At 44.0% G+C, this 21610-nt stretch overlaps 1 protein-coding gene across 5 annotated transcripts in view; it reads left to right on the top strand.

Moving 5' to 3' along the window:
* The first annotated feature begins 14756 nt into the window (after positions 1-14756).
* The window catches only part of NLGN4X (neuroligin 4 X-linked), a 299806-nt gene continuing 292952 nt past the window's right edge, over positions 14757-21610 (top strand). The window contains exon 1 of one of the 5 annotated variants that reach the window (XM_041742301.1): positions 14757-15183. The gene's annotated coding sequence lies outside the window, so the exon portion shown is untranslated. Of the gene's footprint in view, positions 15184-15751; positions 15791-16086; positions 16173-18124; positions 18216-21610 lie in introns of those variants that run through there. The other 4 variants (XM_041742305.1, XM_041742303.1, XM_041742302.1 and 1 more) reach the window with 4 other exon arrangements.

Genomic DNA, 21610 nt, shown 5'->3' with positions numbered 1-21610 from the left:
CCAATATTAAAATGAAGCTGGGTTTCCAGAGGCTCTTCGGGCTTCATGAGGCCATATTTCTAAGCTAGAATCTCTTAGCTAGGTGCTTTTGTTTGCATTATCTTAAAACAGGTAGTAGTCACCCAGATTCTCAGGGCAGGTACACCCAGCTCCCAAGGAACACTGCAAAATTCTAGTTGGTAACAACTAAAACCTACCCTCACGCATTGGAGGGAGCGTCTCAAACTGATAGTATCCCAACTTCAAGGAAGTGCAACCTACAAAGAGGGAGCGATTTTACAACCAGGAGGAGCACTTTGTTTCTAGATGCGTCTGGGAGACAACGTTTGGGAAATGTGTGAAAGCCTGTGGTGATGGATCCTTCCCGTGAAAACATGCTGCTACGTAAAGTGTATCCACACCCTGAAATAAACGTGAACACAGCTATCGGCCACCTACAAACGCAAGCAACTTGCCACCAAAACTCATTAGCTTTATTACAACCCAAACATAATTTACTGTGATTCTACAGTGTGGTGGGAACAGCCGGGTATCCTCTAGCAATTTTTATTTTATATTTTATTTTATTTTATTTTTTTATTTTATTAATTATTTTATTATTTTATTTTTTTATTATTTTATTTTTTATTTTTTATTATTTTATTAATTATTTTATTATTTTATTTTATTTTTTATTTTATTACTTTATTATTTTATTATTTTATTACTTTATTATTTTATTATTTTATTATTTTATTATTTTATTTTATTTTATTTTATTATTTTATTAATTATTTTATTATTTTATTTTATTTTATTTTTTGTTTTATTTTATTTATTATTTTATTTTATTTCATTTTATTTTACTTTATTTTATTTTATGTCATTTCATTTTTAAATTTTTTTATTTATTTTTGCCCAGAGTATCTTCACTCGTAGATCTCTGCTTTTCATCCCCAGTAAAACTGGTAGCCTGTGCCCCATGAATCACAGTTAAATGGGAACACATTTAAAGAAATAACAAGCTGGCCATTAAAACCAGAAGAGAGAACTTGGATGTCCCTGATTTGCCTTCCCAGAAATATCCCCAGATGAAAAACCGAGAGCTTTGCACAGATTTGAAAAAAAAAAAAAAAGTAACATAATTTTCCTAAGTGTTTTTAAACATCAAACTTGACCAACAAAACATTTCGACTGCCATTCTAAGAAACTAAACAGGAATGACCTTGTAGGACTAAAGCTTTTCAATCTGCATAACAGCCTGTGCTCCCGGTGAAAGCTTCCTGCCTCTTAACCTCCCCATCGCTGAATATAAGAAATCAGATTTAGCACATTCCTATAGTTAAGTTCATAAATTGTTTCCTGTCTTTTTTTTCTCCTCATAAAATAAAATATTCATCTGTCGCAAACGTTCAAATCCAATCACTATATTACTTTTACTGAAATGTCTACTTCAATAAGAGAAAGCGGGAGATATTATAAGGACTAAATCTTATAAAAGGTTGTACTAAAACCGGCTGAAGTTTTGTGTCACAATTATTAATCCCTTTAAAGTGTGAGATAAATGTTTAAATCCCTCTTCCTCCACAAAACAAGATTCCATAATCTCACGGGGGGGTGGGGGGAGAAAAAAGTGCTTTTAATTTTATATCCTTTAATTATCGTTTAGTAGATCACTGGCTTATGATTTAAAAATAAAAGCTTGCCAAAAATAAAAAAAATAAAAAATATAAAAGTTTGCCAGTCTGTTTAGATGCACAGATGTACAATAGTCTCTCGATGATGCCAGTTGAGTCAGTGTCCACTGTAATTGTGCCTGATTCATCCCCACGAGGGAGATGCAGGTCAGCTTCCTCAGATTCCCCAGTTGGATCACTGGGCTACTGGGCCTTTGCTGGAATCCAGAATACCCAAGGGAGCTTCTCTGTGCCAAAAACATTTATTGTGTGCATCTTGTTCATTCCCCCTTTTGCTGAAATACAAAATTTCGACAGCAACTTCGTAAAAGATCTTTAAAGATGATAAGGGAACTGAATAAATAAAATCTATAAATTATAGGGTTATTATTGAATACGCTGAACTATTCTCTTCTGACCATCCAGCCCCCATTATCCCCCTTTCCAAATCCTAAGCAACGTGACCCCATCTCCTCTGGGGAAGGGCGACTCAGGGCGGGGGAAGTGATCAATCACCAATGGCATTGTAACCAACTTTGCATTTTTGTTGGAATTTGCATTTGCACCTGGGAGGTTGGAGGAGGTTTCATTCTGAGGAGTCTTTAAGAGGTGAGCATGGTGAAATTTTACATATGAAAACTTGATTTAGCAGAAACAAGCATGGTTGCTTTCGGGAATTCGCCTATGTTGGGGTTCCTGGTTAAGCCACCGGCTCTGGGTTTGGCTCAGTTCCTGATCTCATGGTGGGGAGATCGAGCCATACTTTTGAGGGTGGGCCTATCCTACGTTCATAATGGAAATCCTATAGCATCAGGCTCCCCCTCTGTGCATCTATCTTCCTATTTCCACATTCTGGGACTTCACGTTGATAAAGGATATCAGCGAGGATCCAAGTATTTCCCCACGGAAGTCAACACCTGCTGCAAATCGGGACTTACCTGACCTAGAAACCCAGCAGCTAAATATGTTTGTGGCCGCTACTAGGCTTCACATATATGTTTTCGGTGACATAAACGCATCTCTTGAGGACCATGCCTTGTACCATTTTTTGTGCACGTTGAAGTGTCCTGCACTATTGTGAGCCCGTATATATTACTAAATTCATATTTACTTGCTTTTCTGAGAGGCTATGGATGCTTTATGAAGAAGTGTAAGGTCTTATAATTTTCCTTTCATATATATAGTGTCTAGTAGCAGCTTGTTTCAGTCTATTGTTCATCATCACCCCAGCCCCAGAGAGACTCTTAAAACCTATTTTCCTAATCCCCCTACCTGTGTTTTATATATAATATATACTAGATATATAGAATATGTTAGATAGACTCTAAATCTGCTGATGGACTAAGTATATACAGTTGACCCCCGAATAACAGGGTTTGAACTGTGCAGGTCCACTTATATGTGGATTTTTTTTTTCCAATCCATACGGTGCTACGTACCATGAATATATTTTCTGTTCTTTTTTATTTGGGGCGGGGGGAGTTTACCTTTTTTAAAGATTTATTGATTTGAGAGAGAGAGAGGAGCACGTGAGTTGAGGGAGGGGCAGAGGGAGACAATCTTCCAGCAGGCTCCCCACTGAGCGCGGAGCCCAATGCTTTATTAGTTACTTACATCAGAAACATGCTTCCTGGACTTTCAAAGCCTTGCCTTCCTCATCCGTGTTATGGAGAGATTGAATATCCTCTTCCTCTACTTGTCAAAAAAATATTCAGTAAGATAATATATCTGGAAAAGTCTATCCCATTCCCTGACAGGCCTTCCCTCTGCTTCCCTGGCTGTGCATAAAAATCAGCTGTTAGAGCTGCATTCTGATGAGCATCCTTCCAGAGTGGCTGGAACGTTTATGTCGTAGGACTGGCTGATGCTGATGAGACCTTAAAAGAAATGGATGCTGATCCTTGAAAACACAAAGGCAGCCTCACTGCATAATTGTGCTGTTTTTCCTGGAAATTGATGACAAACGTGTAACCAAATATCAACACACATTGGCCTTCCTGGTCTGGTCACTTCTCTACCGTCCAACGCACCCAGGCCCATGGGTGCTCAGTGCCTGCTGAGCCCGATTCCTCGATGGGTTTTACTCCTTGGTACTGCTGTATCCACTTCCAGGAACTAGGTAAGCATCTGAGATTTTACTCATTTTGGAAGCTATCAAGCCAGCCAGCCGGACCTTCACGGATGCTTGCAGAAGACACGAAACCCTTGGGTCAGAGACACAGCATTATAACTCACAGCACAGCAAACACCACGATTGCCCTCCTCCCCCCCGCCCTTCTGCACTCTAAGTCCCAAAGGGGCGAGGCCGAGAGGCCCACGTGGATGCCACGCAAGTATCCTGAGGTCACGGAAGTCAACTACGTTATAATGGGCATTATGGGCACATAATAAGGGGCACACAAACCCATGCTCTGCTCTGTAAAAAGCCACGAGCCATCTTTCCAGGCTGTTGACTAGACAATTCTTCTCAAAGAGATAGCGCAAAACACAGGAAGAGCCAATACCTCTCTTGCAAGTCACACAGGACATGAGAGACGGCGAAGAGCGTCTCCTATCATATATCACTTATGTAACTGCTACGTTTACGATGAATGCAAAGCACTCTATGGATTTACAAGGGGGGGGGGGACATATAAGCCAAGAAAATCAATATCCCGCCTGCTTTGTTCCAGCTGTCAGGGATTCCAGCTCTGATGAGCGTCTTGAGCAGCAGCTCAATGTAAGAAGGAACATGACTTCCCTCCCAATTCCAGCAACTTCTCCATCACTTAATGCTTCACCCCCACATGGAAGATGCGGGGACTTGAGCTTCCCAGTGCTACGAATGCACGGAGCCAGATTAGAAGGGAGGGAAAAAGCCAGACATTCATCCAGAGATTCATATTTTTCTAACACCGGTGTAAGAGTGGGAGTCATCACTGTTCTAATGCACTCGTCCTTCGCAAATGGACGGGCCCTGACCTCTTCTCGGAGTGACACGGGGATCAGAAATTGGGCTCAGAAGAGTGATATTTGTAGATGAACTACCTCCTTTGCAACTCTCCTGTATGTAAATCATTGGATATTGTTAATTTCATTGTTACACAATTGATGCCAGGTTAAATATTTCCATGGGATCTATGTAAGATTGGGTTAACAAATGGTATTTAAAGTGTTATTATCTACTGACATGAGACCCAACTAGATCTGGAAGTGGAAAATAGTTTAAGGGGAAAAACAACTCACTTGCGATTCTGCTGTTTGCTTTCTTTTTTCTCTTCTTCCCGATGCTCCTCAGCCTGTCTGTCTCTCCTCCTCCTCCTTCTCTCTCTTTCTCTACTTCAGCACTAATAGTAGATTTTAAATATCTAGACTGCTATAATGAAGAAAAACCTAAAATTGGAAATAAAGTAAGAGAGAAAACATGGTGGAGAGCTGGCAACTTCAAAAGATGCCTAGAGGGAAGTCTGTTTCTCAAGGAATGTTCTAGCAAACTTATTTAGCGTCTCAGCCAATGTGGGGTGTTTGACTTCCATGAGAAATGAAAGTGTGTGTTATTAATTAAGAAAAAGGTGGCTTGAAGGAAGCCAGATGGTTGAGGGATGAGCCTTTGGAGGGAAGACAGCCCTGCTACGCTGACAAGGCAGGTGTGGTACAGATGGATGAACCCCAGGAAGACCCAGTTTCCACAGTCCGGCAAAGACTGCACTGAAGTGTTTGTGTTTCCACCGCTCTGATTTCCAGCGCCAACCCAGAGATTAGCTAAAATCTTGGAGGTTGCAAGTGGCTGTCTGGCTTTCGTGCACTTTTCTGTTCACACAGAGCAGAAAGATTAGAGAAATCCCTCTGGGAGACCACTCTGCATGGTTAGAAGTGCTCTTCCAACGCCCGGGAAGCAGCCTGGTGGGGAAGACCAGGACGCGTCAGTGCTCCAGGGGCCTGGACTCAACCAAGGGGAGGCTCTCATGGAAGGGGTGAGGTGCCCAGCTAGAACCAAGGGGAGGCTCTCATGGAAGGGGTGGGGTGTCCAACTAGACATGAGAATGGGTTTGAGGGTGGCTGGGGTCTCAGGCTGTCCAGGGCTTCTCCATGGAACGGTGGGCACAGCCTGCAGCCCAGTGAAACAAATGCCTGTGGGGTCCTTGGGCAAAAGGGGAGAATTGCTGACGTAAGTGAGCCCTGCCTCCTGCAGCCCAGTCCTTTCCAGAGAGGAAAAAAAAAAAAAGTGTGTGCAAACCCGTGTGTGTGTGTGTGTGTGTGTGTGTGTGTGTGAGAGAGAGAGAGAGAGAGAGAGAGAGAAGGGGAGGAGGGAGACATTTTTATTCCTTAGGATTATGAAACACATTTTGAATGCGAATTTAAGAATAGGATCTATAAATAATTTTTATTTTCTTTAAATTGGCCAACTTGGAATAAACATTCCTTTGCAGTCTCGTAACCCATCTGCTAGATGCTCCCGTTAAAGACTATTGATCCCTGATTGCTATCAAAGAGGGCTTGTTTACCATCACTGTCAGGGATCTCTGGACAGAATAACTTAATTATGCTAGTTATGTGCACAGGTGACTTGGCGGCGCAGTGGGCGTAGGGATCGTGTTCACCCGGCGCTTCACGTTTTCACGCTGTTGATCAAAACCGTGTTACTTCATTTCATACTAGAGGGCTAGGGATCTTACGAGTGGATTAGGTGACATTTGCAAATGATTTCACGATGGTCTCCCCAAGGTGGGAATCTCAACACCCACGGATGACACGGTGTCGGGAGGAAGACACGGTGACAGCCACCCTTCCCAGGAAAGGTTGATGAATGTTTTCAGAGTAATCAGCCCAATTTATGAGAAGAAAGTAGACCAGAGAAAATGAAGCAAAATTCAACTTCTTTTTTTGTGAAAAGTAATGAGCATTTTTATTTATTCTTTTAAGATTTTATTTATTTTAGAGAGAGAGAGCATGTGCATGAGCAGGAGGGATGTGCAGAGGAAGAAGGCAAGAATCTGAAGCAGACTCTGCTGAGAATGGAACCGATATGGGGCTCAATCTCACAGCTCTCAGATCGCGACCTGACCTGAAACCAAGAGTCCGATGCTTAACCGACTGAGCCACCCAGGTGCCCATTAATGAGCATTTTTATTTTGGAATTAGGTGACATTTGCGAGCATCTCTCACCCTGGTTAGCACAGAGCTGACCAGGTGGAGGGTGGATTCCCTTCATTTGGTGCACTGTGAGAAGGCTGTCGAGGAGAGTTCTGAGCCAGGGTGCAGGAAATCTATTTTGCTTGATGCAGGAATTACAGATTTCATTGTCAACGTCTGCCTTTCCTCTAATTTGATACCTTTTGGCAGGATTTATGAGCAGATGATGTACTTCTGCTTCATTCATCTACGGTGTGTCGGAGGGAGCCAAGCAACCATTCTGAACACTAAAATATGCAGGATATTGGTTCAACTTGTTCAGTGTTCTTTTATGATCCTCCGTGCTACAGCTGGCTTACTGCCATCACTATGCATATCTGCCCAGGCAGACATAAATGCGCACGTATGTGCTTGCGTGCTATTATTACCATTATTTGTTACGCCACGGCAAATTACTCCAGACCTAGAGGCTGAAACTCATATGGCCTATCTCACGGCTTCTGGGCATCAGCAGTTGGACTGTGGCTTATCTGGGTGTTGTGCTCTAGGACGTTCCTGGGCTGCAACGCCAGTGTCATCTGGGCAGGGGCTGCGGTCTCATCAGAAAACTCGAGTGGGGAAGAATCCACTTGTCAGATCACATAGTAGTTGGGATTCAGTACCTCACTGGCAAATGGACTGAGGATTTCACTTCTTCACTGGCTGTGCCCAAAAGGCACCAGTGGTTTTTTGACATGGAGATGTGGCACGTGTAGTTTTGGTCACAGAAACTTGGAAAATACAATTATTTTCTATATATCCTTGGACATAGATACCAGGAAAATACCACCATATTACTACTGTACCAAGGCCCTATAACAGAGTTTGATCCCCATTCAAAACGAATCCATTGGTCCTAGTACATATCCTCCCACTGCTCTGGTCTCCCAGGTACACATATACACACACATGCACATAGCTGCACACACACATCTCTGTGTGTCACACGCCAAACAGATTTCCGACACTTAACTTCACTTGTCGATGAAGATGATACAAAGCTAAATCATTATCTTTAAAAAGAGATTCCAAAATGAACCTTTAGTTCAAAAGGATAAAAGACAGCATTCGTCCTAATATGTCAACTGCACTTTATTTTTTCAGTTTTTAAAGTCTTTATCGAAATTTCAGTTAGTTAACATACCATGTAATATGAGTTTCAGGTGTACAGTTTAATGATTCAGCACTTCCATACATCAGCCGGTACTCATCACAGGTGCACTCCTTCATCCCCATCACCTGCTTCCCCCACCTGCCCACTGACTGCCCGTCTGGTGACCATCCACGTGTTCTCTGGATTTAAGAGCCTGTTTCCTGGTTTGTCTCTCTCTTTTTCCCTATGCCAACTGCATTTTGTTAAGACTCAAAAAATTGCAAACCATGTGGCATTCTCCAGAGATGTTCTACTTCTCTACTGGCATGGGTGACACACGTTCATTAGCAAGACAGAGGGCGTCTGCTCTCACGTCAGTACACAAAGTACATTATGCTACCCCTAACACGAAACATCCTTTTTTGTGCCTCCCAACGCTAAATTTCTTTCTTTTCAAAGACAGATTCTCTGAAGTATAAAGTATGAAAGTAGGAAGAGAGGGAGTGTACATACACAGAACAAAGATACAGAGGCAGAATCAGGCATGAATCAACCATGGTGGGAGTATAAGTAACTACCTGTTATATAAAATATACGTATATAGAGAAAGTCATATACATATGTACATGTAGTTATGTCAATACAGCTCCAATATATAGAATAATATCTATTAGTATATAATGATGAAATGATGCATATATTAAATATAAATATAATTGTAACACATATTATATAATTGTATATTAACATTATTTTAATATTTTATATACAAATATATAAATACATATTTAATGTCATATACTTAATATAATACGTTTTATATATATGAGTATCTATTGTTTTTTTTTAAAGATTTTATTTATTTATTCATGAGAGACACAGAGAGAGAGAGGCAGAGACACAGGCAGAGGGAGAAGCAGGCTCCATGCTGGGAACCTGATGCGGGATTCGATTCCAGAACTCCAGGATCACGCCCTGGGCCGAAGGCAGACGCTCAACCACTAAGCCACACAGGCATCCCTACTGTATATAATTGTACTATATTATATTATACATACTATATATTCTATATTTTATATAACATATAACTATAATATATCATGAATATTTTATATACTTATACATTATATAAATTAAATATATTTCATATATTTAAATATATTTAATTAATTGTATATTAAATATAAATAAAATATACAATTATTTTATATAATAATATAGAGAAATGTAGAAGTACATATATTATATCTGAGATAATACATACAATATAATATATATTATACATAATTATATTTATAATATAAATATAAGCAGTTATAAATGTATAACTCTACATACATACAATTTTATATATGCATAATGATATACTGTATTTTATGAATATATATTTATATATAAAATAAAGACAGGTTATATGTAATATATGTCATATTGTTTGTAACCCTATATATATATTATATATAACTGTATATAATATATAACTTTATATATTTTTTAAAGCTATATATTATATAAATACATAAATAATATAAATTATATATGTAATTTATATAACCCTGTATATAATATATTGTCCATCTCTATCTTATGTATACATTTTATATATGACATATATACGTATATATATATTTATATATAATTCCATGTAACCAGGAGAGTGGAAGTTTTATGCATATTTTTCACAATTTTCAAGTGTAGTGTGTGTTCTTACTTGTCAAGGGACACGGACATTGAGAGAGATTTTCATAAAAAGTCTCAGGCAATAGCAGTTGAGAAAGTTGCTGCAAATGTCATTTAAAAATGAACTCCAGCTATTTGGGATTCAGTATTCTTGGTTTTCACACAAAAGCAATAGTTAATGGCTTTCTCATCCACAGTGAATGCTGTGAAACTCGGGGGCTGGAATATTTTCTAAAAATCAGAGCCATTTAAAAGTCATTTAGGCTAATCATGCCCAGTGATGAAATAATAACCAGGGAAAGGATTTAAAATAATCAGATGGAAAGTCAGCACAGAGCCTATCTCCGTATCGTGGATGCATGTTACATAATTAATGGTGTTTTATGGATTTGAAATAACACAAGGACAAAAGATTAGGAAAGACTGGAAGTGGACCCTCTTCTGTGAAGATTTCATTATTCCCATTTCTCAGATGCAAGCATTGCATTAGGGGCATGTACAGCCTTCTTACTGGAAAATATAAACTTTAATATCTTTCCCTAAAGCTTTCTAAGTCTCATAAAACACTTTACCTACAAAACCGATGGGGATAGATAAGACAATCGCTTGTGTCTCTTGCAAGTAAGTGTCTCTAGATGTGGAAGGAAAGGTATGTACCTTCCGCTAGTGTCACAAAAGTTCTTTTAAGTGATTGACGTGAGTTTGAAATTCATTATAATTCACCTTACGCTGGTCTGAAGTTTAATTTGTATCATTGATAGGACAGGTTTGTTTATCGGAGGACATGATAAGAATGGAATTCGTAAAACATCAAGAGTAAATATTTTTAAGGTTCCCAGCATTGTTTCCCTTTATTCAATCGATGTCGTTAATCATATTACAACCTAGTCATTAAATCCCATTTGGGTATACTACTACTTGAGTGGGGCTGTAATAATAATAATTTGTAATAAATTAAGTACAATATGAAATCCAGCTATACTTATTATATGTAACATATATGTCTGAATCTCTATCCACCTATTGTATATCTATCATCTATCTGTCGATGATCAATCGATTGATCATACAAAAATTATTTCATATCCCATCTTTCCTCAAACTTTTTAAAATTTATGGTCTGATGTGGTCCCATATAATTATGACCACCTAAAGCCATTTACCATCATAACGTTGCAGAGGTTTTTTGTTTTTTTTTTCCCCCCAAGACTGTGACAACAATGGTAAATGAATGTAAAAAAATATAATAAATAAATAAATAGGTATGTAAATAAATAAAATAGGACAGTTGTATTGATGAGAAATGCCATGGACTCAAAATATCTCAGAATTAGCTAGTTACAGACAAAAACCATGTCTTATTTTTCCATCCTTAGTATTTTAAAGAGTTCTTGGAATAAGCAGCAATTGTAAGGTTCGTGTCCATTAGATACGTGAATGAGGGTAGCATTCAGCTCACTCAGTGTCGGTTCCTCCAAAGACGTGTCCCTCCGCTTAAGCTAACACTTTCTCTCCTTTTTACTCCACAATTTCAAGTATCCTACGCATGGGGGTTGCCATCAGATTTATTGACCCAACTCTCAGCTTCCTATTCCTATCAAATCCCAATCTTCCGATGATCGGAGTTCTGTGTGCCCATCTTATTGACCTGATCTGTCAGCACCTCAAAGTCAAAGTCTTTGTATTTCTTCCCATTCAACTTATTTTGGTTCTGCATGTTTTCATTTATCTTCGCTTTTCCATCTTGCAACATCAAGGCAATCTTGTAGACTCTTCGTGTTCTAGGGTCCCAGCCCGCTGTTAACCAATTCCCATGATTTCAAGTCTTGTAATGATTATTTATTCCACCCATTTCTTGTTTTTAGCTTTTACCGTCGCCACCTTACTTTATGAATGCTGCAATAGATTACCGACGGTACTCCCCTGTTCTGGAATGTTCCTGCGATAAGCCGTCCCTAAAACGAAGCCATACCCTAAAATGCTTCTGGGTAAACTTCCTAAAAGTGAATCCGTGCCTCTTGTGTGCTAAAGCCAGCCACGATTCCAGTGAACGGGTGTCCATGACCATCCATAACTTGGTCTGATCTATGTCTCCTTCTTCTTCTTCATGGATGCTAGGAACCTACCATAAACTCACCACCATTAATATGTTCATGGTTTAATTCGAGGGCTTCTTAAAAAAGACTCACTTAGGGATCCCTGGGTGGTGCAGCGGTTTGGCGCCTGCCTTTGGCCCAGGGCGCGATCCTGGAGACCCGGGATCGAATCCCACGTCAGGCTCCCGGTGCATGGAGCCTGCTTCTCCCTCCGCCTGTGTCTCTGCCTCTCTCTCTCTCTCTGTGACTATCATAAATAAATAAAAAATTAAAAAAAAAAAGACTCACTTAGCAAAAGGTCCATAAAAATTCAGGTCCATAGAGCTAACTCAAGATCTACTAAATCTGGATCCATGCGGTTGAGTTCCAAGAGTGCGGAACAGCTATCAGGGTGGTCCTTCGGCACGTTCAGAACCTCTGTCTACTCCATGTCCATTTCTCTCTTCCAGGCTTTCTTCACTCGGAATGATCTCCCACCTCTGCTCTCCAATTCCCCGTAAAAAACCTTCTTTATGTATGAGAGATTTTCTCATCTTCCCTTCAGGAAGCAGGCTATGCTTCTCCTAGGCTTCTCATAGGCTCCATATACCATATATCACCTTGGATTTTACTGATTTAACACCCTCTTAGATTTTCAGCATCTTGTATATCATACATATTTATATCTCCAATACTGTGTGGCAGTTAACCAAATAGCATATATTACTATTACACTAATAATTATTATTCTACTTAATCATATTTCTGTTTTTTTTTTTTAAATCCTTGTAAGTAGCTGAGGCATGACTTAGTATTGCCCAATACTGGGTTAGCCAAGACTGCATTTAGGGTTCACTGTGTCCTCTCTCTCTCTCTCTCTCTCTCTCTGTTTTTCCGGACATCATTTATGACATCCACCCTTCCACGAGTCTCAGAAAATAATCTCCTTTGTTCCCATAATTTTGTCCCCCTCTAACTCATTCTCCATATTGCCCCATTGGGATTGTCCTAAAATGTAAATCTGATTATTTCTCCCCTACCAGGGCTTACACTACGTTATCAGTTATGGGATAAACTCCACTTGTTCCCCATGGCCTTCAAGATCCTCCATAAATAGGTCTCAGAATGCTTCTTCACCCTCTTGTCTTATCTCCTTTCTTTGCGCACCCCGTGCCCTGCTCACACCACACCCTCCACGCTTCAAATCCCACATGCATGTAGTTGATGCTGTGCATTATCCACGGTGTTTCCAGAGCTTTTTCTCCCTCAACTTCTGCACCTGATCAATGACTACTTACTTCTCTTTCAAAGAAAGACCCTTCCTTCAGCATTTCCACCTCTATGGATCCCTAAGAACTCATGCATCACAGGATTTTCCCCACACCCTCTTGTAATCATTTCTTTTTCTTACACTGTTGGCTACCTTACCCACTAGACCATATGCTTCTTCAAAAATAAAGGGCTGTGACTTACAAATGCATATTCCGTGCTTAGGACCATGCCCATGCTCAACAAATACTTGAATTTATAAATCAATCAATTAATTAATATATTCTTGGCAAAGTCAATGACTTTTTGGCCTCCTATAAAGTATTATGTTCAAGTGGAAACTCTTCTAACCTCTGCCTTGCCAGATACATATGTCTACGTCTATATTTTTTGTATTGATATCTACCTAGGTCATTGATTTAGGGAAAAGGCTGTATTTATTAGCAATACTATTATGTTACTGGATCTTACATATCTATCCAATTAAATATCTATTTGTATAAAACACGTGTTTCTTCTATTATTGGATACATATCTTATATATATGCAGACATAGGTATTTGTATACAAGTTATTGGTAAAAGGTATTTTCATGCATAGTATCTCACTTAATCATCCTGAAAAACCCACAAAAGAGCTATTTTAAGTCACTGCCTAGCAGATGTAATCTCCCAGATTCACAGAATACGACAGACTTTCCAGCAAGTCAAAGCTAGCAAGGGTGGACACTTGATATGAAAGTAGATCCCCCGACTCAGTAGGCCTCACCTTCCCCTTTAGTGGCCACATCCCCCGTGAGCTCCTCTCTCAAAACTTGTGCGGAGTCCCTAATTATGCCAACACAGCAAACACTTACGGCAGGTTGGATGCCTAAGTTTGCTGTCCAAGTCCTCTGGGTAGCGGCCATCATCTTTTTCCTTCAACAAATACATTCGTAGGCCTGTGAAATAATTTTAAGAGAAGCAAGCATTACTTTAGAGTTGCATGTTGAGTCCTGTGTTAGCTCACATCACAATGATACAATGAGGCAGTGATGACGTCCATCCACCCCATTTTACAGATGCAGAGACAAGACATTTAAACTACACACCTAAGGTCATGTGGAATTTGACCCCGAGCAACGTGGTTTGGGAATCTGTGCTCATATCGCGCCACACTGTGCGGGGCTTTATCGGTTTAGTGACTTATCAGTTAGGGACTCCAGACATTGCCCATTCAGAGCCAACTCCCTCCAACTCCCATGATAAATACTGGGTCACAGCACCACCCTGGAAGTTGGCTGGGGAAAGATAAACTCCTGCACCCTGCAAATGAAGATGAGTTATTTAAAAATAACTGGCCAAATCCTAGCAACATCTCCACTCTTTTATTCATGAAACAACAACAACAACAACAAAATACTGTCTCGGAAAAGAACGTGACCAAACAAAAGGTATCGGCCCATCACCTGGGCGTAAAGGAGGCTCTGTCCTTTACAGACCTTCACTGTCGTTTTGCTGCCAAGAATTTTGGCTTGCCAGAGAGAAGCACCATGACACCCCGAACCGGAACGCATCTGTCAGCCTGGCCACCGGGAAGGGCTGTACCTGCCGGCGCTCTTGCCCTGCACACCCTCCAAGAGTTAAGGATGTTTGCAAATACTGTAGCGCGTCTGCCGGGGAGGGTCCTGCCCGAGAGCAGCCTGCGCGCGCCCGAGCCCCGGTGGCCCAGTGTGACGCGCTCACCTGTTCCGCCACCCCGGCCCCGGGAGGGGACCTCGGTTACAGCTGGTTTGCATTGGGATTAGCTGCTCTTTGCATTCGCTTGTAGCTGTGGATGTGGTTTCTGTAGTGATGGGACCCAGTGCGGAGATCTATTGGCTGCTGGCTTTGTAAATTCCATTCAGTTTGGTCCAATAGCAGAGGGGGACCGGGGAGACTCGGGAGCTCTCTCTTCAATCTCCCCTTTTCCTTGCAGACCCGTCTCTGTCTCTCAGCACAGAGCTCTTATTCAGACCTCGGTCTGCCCTCCCTGCTCGGACTGTGTTGCTTGTTCTTCCCGACTCTTCGGGGGCAGACACGACGAATTTCCTCCACCAGGACCAGCCGGTGGTCCCCACATTCCTTTGGATGAGCAGATCTGCTGGGGATTCGAGAGAAAGCAAGCACAGGCTCCTGGACCACACAGCCTCCCGAATCCTACCCTCACTCAGGCTTCCCTAGAAAAATCTGGATGTGTGCAAAAGAACACTTGGAGCCACTGCAGCTTTTCCACGACTAAGGTAGGTGCCTTTTTCAGATGTGTCTCTGGGTTCCTGATTTGTCTTTTTACAGCCTTCTCGGCCCCGGGACTCGCGTGTGCTCCCCAGCAAAGACGACGAGCCTCACCAAAAGCGTTGGGGGGCTTCGCTCCATCTGGCCTTTTTATTTCATTTTATTTTGCAAATCCGGACAAGACTTTCTCCCATCTGCCGCTCCATGTCTTAGGTGTGGGTGGGAGCGTGGACATGTATGTGCGGCGTGTCCTGTGCCAGCTTCATGCACATCTCCACAGAAGCATTTGATTTTTGTTTTTTGTTTGTTTGTTTGTTTGTTTTTGTGTTTTTTTTTTTTTTGCCCCTTCGGACTTTAAAAAAAAAAAAGAAAGAAAAGAAAATCGAGACCACCGTGGTTTGCAAGCATTTTGCTGCAATCAGCTATTTGAACGGCTCTGGGGCCGTGTGTGATGTGTTTACAAAGTAGCGCCGTCTTCCATACAAATAAACAGAAGAGTGTGGCGGGGAGAGGAGGAAAAAAAAATTTTATCTGCAGTAGAGAGGGAGCAGGAGAAAAGCGCCAGTTCCCTGCAAACCGGGACTGGCGATGAAGACAGGAGTACTTCTGGAGATTGTGAGCAACCAACGGGCTTTTTTTCTTTCTTTCTTTTCTTTTTTTTTGTTTTTTTTAACCCCTCCTCCTTCTTCTTTAAGGAAACTGTCAGCTACCACCTCCTGGGGTGCTTTTTTTGGGTTAACCAGAGAGAAAAAAGGAAAACAGGCTTGGCTGGGGTTGCATTAAGCGATTTTTTTTTTCCTCCTTCCTCTCTGCTGGCTCCGTAGAAGATGACGGCTGGTGTGATGCACGAAATAACGCACGTGATTGATTAGGACCTGGCTGGGCTTCGCTGGGGAGCGACCCGGGCGCGCCGGAGACCCCGGGCGGAGACCCGATGACGGTAGCTTCGAGCTGTTTCTGCAAAGCTGGGGAGCGGGCTCCGTGCCCCCCTTTGCCCGTGCGTCTGGGTAGGGGGGAGGCCGGCGGCGGGCAGGAGGGAGGGGTGCGCTGCTCCCGGAGCCTGTGGCTGTGGCCTGGACCTTTCCGGGGGGCACGCGGCTGCTGCCGGGCCCCCCTCCCCCTGCCCCCAGCTCGCACGGCCCGCCCGGCTGCAGGACCACAAAAGTTGGTAGCTGCGGGGACGGGCGCCGGGCGCCCCAGCGCGGGTCTCGGGGGATGCAGCCCCCGCTCGGTGCCCGCAGGGCAGCGGGTTCCCGGGAGCCGAGCCCGCGGGGCGCACGGCCGGCCGGCACCCTCACCCTGGGCTGTGCTGCGGGGGGGGGGTCTGGGGAGCCGCGGCCGACCTGGGCCACCCCCACAGCCCCGGGCCGCCCGGCACGAACCCCCGTCCCGAAGCAGCCGCCGGCCGCGCTGCACAATTCCCCCGTGCCCCGCCACCCCCAGCGCCGGCGGCCCGCGTCCCCCGCCCCCACCCGCGCCCAGCGCCGCTCGGCCGGGGGCCCCCTCCCACCCCGCTGGGCCCTGGGATCGCCCCCGGCTGCCCGAGGCGGGGGTGGGGGCAGCGGGGGGGCCTGGAGACCCGGGAGCCGGCCTGGGAACTCGCGTCCTGCCCCTCCCCCAGGCCGCCGCGGCGCCCCTGCGGCCGCGTGGCTCGACCTGCGGAAGCGCGGGCGGGGGCGGCGGGGGCGCAGCGCTGGGCGCGCACCCTGCGGCGGGGGGGCTCGGGGGCTCGGGGGCGCTGGGACCCCCGCCCGCTGCCTCCCAGCGCGCCCCCCCTTCCCGCCCCGCCCGCCAGCCGCGGCTCCCCGGGGCCCCCGGAGGGCGCGCAGGCTCGCAGGCTGGGGCGCGGGGCCCCTGGGCCGCCCCGGGGTCTGTCTGGCTGCGCGCATCCCTGGGCCCGGGCGCCCGTTCCGGCGCCTGCTGGCCGCACACACGGCGCCCTGTCGCCCGGGGCGCTGAGGGCCCCGCAGCCCTGCCCGGCGGGGACACCTGGGCGCGCGTCCCGCTCGCTCCGAGGGACGTCGTCTCCATCCCTCCCGCCCCGTCCCCGTCCCCGTCCCCGACCCCGTCCCCGACCCCGTCCCCGTCGCCGTCCCCGTCTCCGTCCCCGTCGCCGTCTCCGTCCCGGTCCCCGTCGCCGTCCCCGTCCCTTTCCCCGTCCCCGTCCCCGTCGCCGTCCCCTTCCCCGTTGCCGTCCCCGTCCCCTTCCCCGTCCCCGCGGCTTGCTGGATTTTTTCCCTTCCTTTTTATTATTATTATTATTATTATTATTATTATTATTATTTTCATTATTTTTATTTTTATTATTTTGTTATTTTTTGACTGCGGGTTGTCTTTTCTGCGACTCCTCCTTCTGCGCTGCCGGCAGGTGCGGGTCTCTCGGTATTTATTTCCGGAGCCCCGGGCTGCTCTTTCGGGGCTGGCGGCGTTGGGGGCCCGGGGGTGGCGGGGAGTCGCAGCGCGGGGAGCGCGCGGAGCGCAGGCCTGCACCCGGGGCGCCGGCGAGCTGGGGCGCGCATCCCCAATCTGCCTCTTGGACCCAACTTAAATTTGGGGTGAGGGCTGCCGACTAGGGTGTGTGTGTGTGTGTGTGTGTGTGTGTGTGTGTGTGGTTATTCAACCTAGCAGGTGCTGTTCTTGCGAGAAGAATCCACAAGGTGGTAGTATGGATTCTCCTTTTCATTTGATTTTTTTTTTCTTTTCTTTTCTTTTCTTTTTTTTTTTTTTTTCCTATTTGGTCAGTTGAGGGGGAACGGTTTTATGTGCTCATATCCTATGCTTTTTGAAGGGATCCACCGCTGGCAGGGCTTCAAGCATCAAGGGCGCGTTGCATTAACTGTCTCCTAGTGAGAGGTGGGGCGAGCGAGGTCCCTGCCCAGAGTCAGCACTCAGCATGATGTGAGAGACGCAGAGAAGGAAAAAATAAAAAGAGAGAGAAAGAAAAAGTTTAGGGAGACCTAGTTACCCCGATGCAGAATTTCCAGGCTGTGTGGGCGTTCTGCGGGCGGCGTAGACGAGGGCGAGCTGAAGACCGCGCTTGGTAGGTACCCTTGCTCAGCCACAAAATAAAGGACCAGGAGAGAAAAAGACCTGACTTTCAGACCGAACAAAGCAGCATCTCTTGCTCACCGAGCTCCATGCTTGGAAGGGACATGCTCACCGTTTTCCTAGAGGGTGTCAGACCCCAGAGAAATGAGCAGAAATCTGCACTTTTGCAGGGGCCCTGGGGCGAGAGGGAGGGCGAGGGGAAAAGTGTGTCGTGCCTTTAGTTCTCGGTGGGAAGAGGTTAAGAGCAATTGTGAAAATTGCCAGGAGATAGGTTTCCCTGTGTGGATGGAGAGCAAGCTGGATGGCATGATGGCACATGGTTGCATCCAACCCTTATTTCCAAAAAAAAAAAAAAAAAAAAAAGAAAAGAAAAGAAAAAAGAAAAAAAATCTGATTTTTTTTTTTTTTTGCATTTCTCTCCATATCGAGAACATGATAATTTCACGAGGGCTTTGCGACTATTTATATATATTTTTTCGGATTAGACTTGCAGTAATGTGTTATCCAAGGAAATGCAATATATATATATTTATATTTATATACGTGGCTTGTATGTATGGCATATGGTTGCTATTTATGGCAGTTTTAAAGAGTATCATCTCTGACATGTAATAAAATAGTCAGGGCCCGTGGTTCAAGTCGAAAATGACTTCATCACTTTTAAATCACTGAATTCAAACGAGAGCATTGTTTTCTTTGGGAAACCAGAATGGTTTGGAGCAGGGATTGAATGATAATTGTATTTTCATAATAATAGCTGTGCTTTGATGCCTGCTTTAAGGTGTTTTGACATATTTTTCCGGGGGAAAGGAATCGTTGCTTTCTTTTGTACTATTTTTCCTTAAACAAATAATGCCGAACGTACGTTTGGCCTTAAATCCAGCGGTCCTGCTAATTTCTCATCTAAATCTAAGAATAGAAAAGATACTTGATATTTGAGTGATTGCCACAGGAGGTGGTTAAGGCAGGTACTGAGCTGTTAGGAAATTTGCAAGTGAATGAACTTGAGGATTGTCGAAAGTTCTTTTTTTTTTTTTTGGCGTGGATTGTGTAGACTAATGATAAGTATATGAGGTTTCTCTTTATTTCTGAACTTGGCCTTTTCATTTGGTTTTCTTTGTAGTAATTTGTGGAAGGCTTCTGGTCTCTGCACAAAGATAGCGTGCTTACCGACTAAGCCTGTTACATTGCTTTCAGAATGTGCAAGGGTCTTTTTCAGAACTCTTTAGAATATAGTGGTCTTATGCCCAGACTAAAAAAGAAGAAGAAAAAGGAAAAAAAAAGAGAGAGAAAAAAAAAAAAAAAGGCTGGGGATGGTTCTCACAAAAGTAAACATTCAAGTGCATGGGATCCGGCTTCTGTTTTAAGATTCTCTTCTTTTTAATTGGCACTCCGCATTTCCAACGTGGAGTTCGTGCTTGAGTATTGTCAGTGATGCAACTTGTTGATGGGATTTATTTCATGCAAATGAAGTTTGAATATAACAGTATTTTTAAGTCCCTAAACTCTCACTCTGCAGATAGGCTTATCTGGTTAAAAAGTACTTAAATTCCAAACATGGTGAGAGCTGATTCCAGCATGCTGATTGCAACTGCAAGGAACAGATTTTTTTTTTTAATTTTAATTTTTTGGTATGTAAACCGGCCTGTGTTCTTTCTATCCTGTTTTCCACCTTCACGATATATGTGATATTCCCAAATGAGAAAAAATATGTTCGGGGCTTAGTTTAAGCCAGTTGCTCAATTTATTTTACTTTATTTATTTATTTTTTTGAATTTTTTTTTTCCTGGAGACCGTATCCTTTGGGAAGAGACTTCGTGTTCTACTTAATTACATTAAATAATAATCGCGATGTTAAGACAGACTGTGCCTTCTGTGTAGTCACAACTGATTTCTTAAACTTGAAACCGCTACCAGTTGCAAATCAAATATACAGCTTTTGCCCGCTCAGGGAGAGAGAGTGAGCATCTCGCCCGGGAAGGTCACGTGGCTCTCGGCAATTAGGTCATCTGTTGTGTGCGGGGGACATTCATGCCCCATTCACTCAATGAATATTTTCCAGTTTTATCATTTTTCTCTAAACAACCTACACTGGGCCTTTCAAAGCCTGCACTGTTCTCTGCCTACTGAATGGCAGGATGGGAAACCCTCATTTTTCTTGTGGAGGACAGAGGAGCACAAGGGAGCGGGAGGGAGGGGGAGAAAGAAAACAAGTGGTACCGCCTACGAGTTTGCCATTTTGCCATTTATGACCTTCCAGCCAACATGTATGTGAAGCTTTTTCTATCTGCAGAGGTTCTACTAAACAAACAAACAAACAAAGATAAATACATAAAAGGTTGATAAAATTCACAGGGGTGGGAGGTTGGTGGTGGAGCACAGCCAGTCCACTTGGGGTTCTGTTCAAACTGCAGACACTGAGTGCAGAGTTCACCTGTCCCAGGTGTGTGGTTACCTGAGCTCCCCCTGCCTGTGCAGGTCGGCCAGCCAGTTGCCAGGTTGGTGCTCTTATCTCGCCAAACCCATGTCCTTCCTCCCAGAAGTGGTACCTGAAGGAAAAAGAGACCGAACCCCACCAAACAAACGTAAACTGTGGAGTAAGATGACATCGTATGGTCCCCATTGCGGAAGGGGAGACCGCAATCTTTGTATAATGTGGGCGAAATGAGGAAGCATAAACCCTAAAGCCTCACTGGAGTAAATCTCCAGGAGACAGATCTTGATTCAGGATAGTGTTAATGAAAAGGCATGTGCTTTCGCAGCTGTTTGGAAATGTGTGGAAATAATCCAGAGTTTTGTTTGGGTGGCTTTATTTGGAACGTGTGTTCTATAAATAGCGACTTGCTACAGTAACCGAGGGCTATTTTGGGATTACAGTCGGACCTTCTTGGTTGTGCGGTTCATACTGCTGAGCACTCGGGTTTCAGGATCTTGACCTTATCGTTCCAGGCGCGTTTTTGCATTTTACCGTATCGTGGTAAGACCGTGGAACCGGAGATCTGCCCTCTTAGCCAACTTTTGAGGGCACAGCCCGGGATGGCCAACTCGGTGCAAGATGGTGCCAGCCACCCTCTAGACCTTGCTCATCTTGATTAGCTGAAAGGTGGTTATGCCCAGGGATCCCTTCTGCCTCTTTCTCGCTTCACCCAGCCCCTGGCCACCACCATTCCACTCTACATATGAGTCTTCGGTCATGGCTTTGAAACGTGGAACTGTGCCTGGTCTCTTTGTACAGTGGAAACTAATGATTTGGTTGGTGTGAAGTTGCATTTCTTGGTCAGGTTTGGGATCCTTTAAAAGAAAGGAACCACGGTTGATGAGACTGAGTGGCACGGATAGGCCGCAGCTCTGCGGGTTGGTGTTTATTTCTGCAAAGCGTGGCAAAGG

This window comes from Vulpes lagopus, chromosome X, assembly GCF_018345385.1.
Source record: "Vulpes lagopus strain Blue_001 chromosome X, ASM1834538v1, whole genome shotgun sequence".
Classification (NCBI taxonomy): domain Eukaryota; kingdom Metazoa; phylum Chordata; class Mammalia; order Carnivora; family Canidae; genus Vulpes; species Vulpes lagopus.
This window is presented reverse-complemented; position numbering and strand designations above follow the sequence as displayed.